Raw genomic sequence first — 6,719 nt, 5'->3', positions numbered from 1 at the left:
GAATGAAAAAGGAGAGGTCACAATGAACACCACTGAAATTGGAAGGATTATTAGAAATTTTTATCAACAGCTATATGCCAATAAACTAAGCAATCTGGAAAAGATGGAATTCTTCCTGGAAACCTATAAACTACCAAGATTGAAACAGGAAGAAGTTGATTTCTTAAACAGGCCAATTAATTATGAAGAAATTGAGTCAGTGATAAACAACCTTCCAAATAACAAAACTCCAGGCCCGGATGGTTTTCCTGGGGAATTCTAGCAAACATTCAAAGAAGAAATAATACCTATTCTCCTAAAGCTATTTCAAAAAATAGAAACAGAAGGAAAGCTACCAAACTCATTCTATGAGGCCAATATTACCTTGATCCCCAAACCAGGCAAAGACCCCCTCAAAAAGGAGAATCACAGACCGATTTCCCTAATGAATATGGACGCCAAAATCCTCAACAAGATCCTTGCTAATAGAATCCAACAGTACATTAAAAGGATTATCCATCACGATCAAGTGGGATTCATACCTGGGATGCAAGCGTGGTTCAATATTCGCAAATCAATCAGCGTGATACATCATATCAACAAGAAAAGACTCAGGAACCATATGATCCTCTCAATCGATGCCAAAAAAGCATTTGACAAAATACAGCATCCTTTCCTGATTAAAACCCTTCAGAGTGTAGGAATAGAAGGTACATTTCTCAATCTCATAAAAGCCATCTATGAAAAGCTTACTGCAAATATTATTCTCAATGGGGAAAAGCTGGAAGCCTTTCCCTTAAGGTCAGGAACATGACAAGGATGCCCACTCTCACCACTATTATTCAACATAGTACTAGAAGTCCTTGCAACAGCAATCAGACGACAAAAAGGGATCAAAGGTATTCAAATCGGCAAAGAAGAAGTCAAAATCTCTCATCGCAGATCACATGATACTCTATATGGAAAACCCAAAAGAAGCCACTCCTAAACTATTAGAAGTTATAGAGCAATTCAGTAACGTGGTGGGATACAAAATCAATGTTCAGAAATCAGTTGCATTTCTATACACGAATAACGAGACTGAAGAAAGAGAAATTAGGGAATCCATCCCATTTACAATAGCACCAAAAACCATACGTTACCTTGGAATTAACTTAACCGGAGACGTAAAGGACCTATATTCTAGAAACTATAAATCACTCTTGAAAGACATTGAGGAAGACATAAAAAGATGGAAAGATATTCCATGCTCATGGATCGGAAGAATTAACATAGTTAAAATGTCCATGCTACCCAGAGCAATCCACACTTTCAATGCTATCCCGATCAAAATACTGAGGACATTTTTCAAAGAGCTGGAACAAATAGTCCTTAAATTTGTATGGAAACAGAAAAGGCCCTGAATCTCCAAGGAACTGTTGAAAAGGAAAAACAAAGCTGGGGGCATCACAATGCTGGATTTTGAGCTGTACTACAAAGCTGTGATCAGAAAGACAGCATGGTACTTGCACAAAAACAGACACATAGACTAATGGAACAGAATAGAGAGCCCAGAAATGGACCCTCGGCTCTTTGGGCAACTAATATTTGATAAAGCAGGTAAAAACATCCGGTGGCAAAAAGACAGTCTCTTCAATAAATGGTGCTGGGAAAATTGGACAGCTACATGCAAAAGAATGAAATATGACCGCTCTCTCACACCATACACAAAGATAAACTCCAAATGGATGAAAGACCTCGATGTGAGACAGGAATCCATCAAAATTCTAGAGGAGAACATAGGCAGCAACCTCTACGATATCGGCCAAAGCAACCTTTTTCATGACACATTCCCAAAGGCAAGAGAAACAAAAGATAAAATGAATTTATGGGACTTCATCAAGATTAAAAGTTTCTGCACAGCCAAGGAAACAGTTAGAAAATCTAAGAGGCAGCCCACGGAATGGGAGAATATATTTGCAAATGACACTACAGAGAAAGGACTGGTATCCAAGATCTACAAAGAACTTCTCAAACTCAATACATGAGAAACAAATAAAGAAATCAAAAAATGGGCAGAAGATATGAACAGACACTTTTCCAATGAAGACATACAAATGGCTAACAGACACATGAAAAAAAGTTCAAAATCATTAGCCATCAAGGAAATTCAAATCAAAACCACACTGATATACCACCTTACGCCAGTTAGAGTGGCAAAAATAGACAAGGCAAGAAACAACAATTGTGGGAGAGGATGTGGAGAAAGGGGATCCCTCCTACATTGTTGGTGGGAATGCAAGTTGGTACAGCCACTCTGGAAAACAGTGTGGAGGTCCCTTAAAAGTTAAAAATTGAGCTCCCCTATGATCCAGCCATTGCACTACTGGGTGTTTACCCCAAAGATACAGACATAGTGAAGAGAAGGGCCATATGCACCCCAATGTTCATAGCAGCAATGTCCACAATAGCTAAATCGTGGAAGGAGCCGAGATGTCCTTCAACAGATGACTGCATTAAGAAATTGTGGTCCATATATACCATGGAATATTACTCAGCTATCAGAAAGAACGAGTTCTCAACATTTGCTACAACATGGATGGCACTGGGGGAGATAATGCTAAGTGAAATAACTCAAGCAGAGAAAGACAACTATCATATGATTTCTCTCATCTATGGAACATAAGAACTAGGATGATCGGTAGGGGAAGAAAGGGATAAAGAAAGGGGAGGTAATCAGAAGGGGGAATGAAACATGAGAGACTATGGATTGTGAGAAACAAACTGAGGGCTTCAGAGGGTGGGGGGGAATGGGATAGACCGGTGATGGGTAGTAAGGAGGGCACGTATTGCATGGTGCACTGGGTGTTATACACAACTAATGAATCATCGAGCCTTACATCGGAAACCGGGGATGTACTGTATGGTGACTAACATAATATAATAAAAAATCATTAAAAAAAATAAAACCTATAAAAGCTCAAGAGGAAAAGTATATAGGTTGCTAGGAAAACTCATTTTTACATGGAAGGAAATAAAGCACCTGAACAATGAAAAAAAAAAGTTGTGGTAATTTGTTAGGCAGGAAGAGAAAACTAATACAGATGCTATTGCTAAGTGCTGTTGGCACTCTAGAAAAAAAATAATAAGACCTTATGTTGGGTTCAGTGGGAGAATCATAATAAGGGCTTGTTGGTTTCTGAGAGACAAGGCCAAACTATCTTCACTGGAGACTTACACACCTTTTGAAAAAGAACTCTGGTATGCTAATGGGCTTTGGTAGATAAAGAGTATATGACCATGGGATAGCAAGTGGTCATGCTTCTGCGATCACCAATCAAGAGCTGGGTTTGGACAGACCAACCACATTTTGATGTTGAGGAGGCCTGATAGCAATCCATCATAAGGTGCAAGTGCTGCATCTCGGGTTGAGCAAGAGCCTCTCTTACACCAGGGGGGCAGGGAGGACTATATGACACTCATGTGATGCACTTAACTGTCATTAATCAGGAGGGGTCATCTGATCATATGGCAGGAATACAGAAGGAAGGTGTGGACAAATATTTTTTCTCTCTTTCATTTAACCTATTTCATTCCACATGTGGTTTCACCATTTGAAGTACCCAATAAGGTACTTCATAGCAATCTTGAACTATGTTCTTTTCCCCACCTTACTACTGACACATATAAAATCTAATTTAATTACGTCTTAGCAAAGAGAATCACTAATCACTAATACAACATTAATAAAATTTATTTAAAATAAGCAATTGTAATATAATTAACACCAAACTATCAACATTAATATTATATTAATGAATTTATATTAACATTAAATTTATATTAATATAAATATAATTGCCTAGACAAGCTTCTCCATGGCTTTGGTAAGACCATGGGACCTTTGTATTACCTGAGTTGGAGCTAGGGTGACAATGGCAGAGGCTATCTTTAGCTCAGTGGAAAAGGTGCATGCAGTAAAATTTAACTCTATTTGAAATACAGTTGGTAAGTAAAAGTAGACACAGTCTTTGACTTAATGGAGTTTAGTATTTAGTGAAGCACAGACCCTAGCGTCTAGAGAAGGAGAAATCAATTAATAAAATAATAGGAACAAATATGTCATATGGTCAGGGGATTATTCATTCTCAAAGTTAGATGAAAAAGATGAAAATATCATTATCTTCACCTGTACCTTTATTTTTATCTATCCTCAGCAAACTGAATATGTCCTTTAATTGCTCTTTTAGCTTGCTAATCTGACTTAAGAACCAAGTTTTGCTTAGTCCACAGTTCAGAATTCCCACAAATCTTTCTTTCACATTTTATATTAAAAAACATTTTTCTCCATGCGGTGATTTCCAGTGCACAGACTATGAATAGGATTGGGGGAATGAAGGTTCATTCCCCTCATGCAATTTTTAGTGTAAGAAAAGACTCATTAATTCTTTATCTTTGGCACCAGGACTGCTGCTCCATATGGCCTAGTTTTTAGTCTTATAAATCAGCATGGGACAGTACCCCCAAATATCACTGGGATTTCTTGCCTGTTTTCGAGCTACCTTGCTCCCCTACCTTATTCCTTCCTGAAATCGGAAGGGACGAGGAAAGTTAAAAGATTTATCTGAATTGGTAGTAGTAAAAGCCTGGCTGCAACCTGGACTTTCTGATTCCTGGAACAACATATGTCTTTCTGGAGCATCAGATAAACAGAAAATTATGATAGAAGAAGGAGGTAGTGGAGAGAAGGCACTAAGTTGAAAGGCAAAAACTGGACACTTAAAAATTATTCGTTATTCATTGGTTCATTTTGTAAGCTTTTGTGATTGAGCTTGGATTTTTTGTACCCAGAAAAGCCATTATAGTGAATAACTTGGGTAACAGAACAGAATGCAAGTATAAGCTGTCACTTACATTTTATCTGTCCCATTAATCTTTTTAAGCCTGATCAGCTGACATTCCAAATATGGAAACAAATGCACACAGACATACACAGAGACACACAGATGTGAAATTCTACTTAGAAAAAGGTTGGGCTTTTATAAAAAGAACTTGTACAACTTTTAAGCCTATGATATTAGAGGAAAATTTTAGCCTATATTTACATCTCCCTGAAAAGTGGGAGAGATCGAATAATGAGTTTTATCCAATAGAGTGATCGTAGGGCCATTCCTGTAGACATAGATCATCCTCACTGATGTTCCTGGGAAATTCAGGACTCAGATCAGGACATATCAGTGAAAGAGGGGTAGCTGAGTACTAACATGGTGGTAAATTCATACTGTCTAATTTCTTGGTTCTGCAAGTAATAACAGGTATATTGTTATAAGTATTTACTGCATATTTATTCCCATGTATTTCTGGGAATAGATTGAGCTAAAAAATTAATGTGTGCATCAGTAGTGGGCACTGGGTGTAACAGAATGGGGTTGTGATATATGTAAAACTATGAACAATACACAGTTAGGGAAAAATAAAATGGAGATCAGAAATTCTTTTGTAATTTGTCATTCTGCCCTCACTAGTCCTTTAGTTCTTTGAGATAGATGCAGTCCTTTTGATCATGTCTTTGAAAGCTTGTACCACTTGCTTGTTCCTCAGAGTATAAATGAAGGGGTTCATCACTGGGGCGACTGAGGTGGTAAGCACTGGCACCACCTTATTAATAGCAACCCCTTCTTTTGCATGAGGTTTGATATAGATAAAGATGCAGCTTCCATAAGTGATAGAAACCACAATTATATGGGAAGAACACATAGAAAAAGCCTTTTTCCTTTGCTGGGCAGAAGGGAATCTGAGAATGGTCCTGACGATGTATGTATAAGACAGAATTACACACACCAGGGTGAAAACGAGGGTCAGCACAGCCAGGACCAAGACAAATCGCTCTATAAGCTCTGTGTCTGAGCAGGTAATCTTCAGGATGGGAGCAGCATCACAGCCAAAGTGATCTATGACATTGGAGTCACAAAACTTGAGCTGAAAGCCCATGCCAAATGGCGGGATGACGATGATTAGAGCAATCACGTAACATCCAATAAGGAACTTGATGCAGACCCCGTTGTTCATGATGGTCATGTAATGCAGGGGTTTGCAGATGGCCACATAGCGGTCATAGGACATGGCTGTCAGGAGAAATAATTAAGTCGCCCCAGGACGATAACCAAAAATAATTGAGCGGCACAAGGATTATAGGTAACTGTGTTATCCCCAGTGGCAAGGGTATACGGTATCTGGGAATACAGACAGTGGTAAAAGAGACATCCAAAAATGAGAAATTCCGGAGAAAGAAGTACGTAGGAGTTTTCAGACAGGAATCTACAAACGTGAGGGTGATGATGGTCAGGTTTCCAATTATATTCAGCAGATAGGTGATGAACAGAAAGACAAAAAGAATCTGTAGATTTGGGTTGTCTGTCAGTTGTACCAGGATGAATGTTGTTAACACTGTATAATTTTTCAAAACTGACCTCTGGCTTTTACATGTTCTGTTGGTAGAAATTGGACATGAGTAGAGTTCAAATGGACTGAAAATGTGAGTAGAGTGAGGATGCTGGACAAGCCAGTATTATTTCATTTGATAATATGAATGCATTGGTGGCTTATGCTACTCCAAGATTCAGACAGTAGCATGGCCAGAAAGCTGGTATCAAACATTCTTACCATCATATCAAATATGTCTATGTACAAAGACTTCTAGATTAGACAAATAATCAAACTCTCCCTCCCTCAAAAAAAAACCAAAAAACCCGGGAATGAAC

At 38.4% G+C, this 6,719-nt stretch overlaps 1 pseudogene; it reads right to left on the bottom strand.

The window, feature by feature from the left end:
- Nucleotides 1-5,487: 5,487 nt before the first annotated feature.
- LOC130544461 (olfactory receptor 6C2-like) overlaps nucleotides 5,488-6,719 on the bottom strand; it is a 4,419-nt pseudogene continuing 3,187 nt past the window's right edge.

This window comes from Ursus arctos, unplaced genomic scaffold (assembly GCF_023065955.2).
Source record: "Ursus arctos isolate Adak ecotype North America unplaced genomic scaffold, UrsArc2.0 scaffold_21, whole genome shotgun sequence".
Classification (NCBI taxonomy): Eukaryota; Metazoa; Chordata; class Mammalia; order Carnivora; family Ursidae; genus Ursus; species Ursus arctos.
This window is presented reverse-complemented; position numbering and strand designations above follow the sequence as displayed.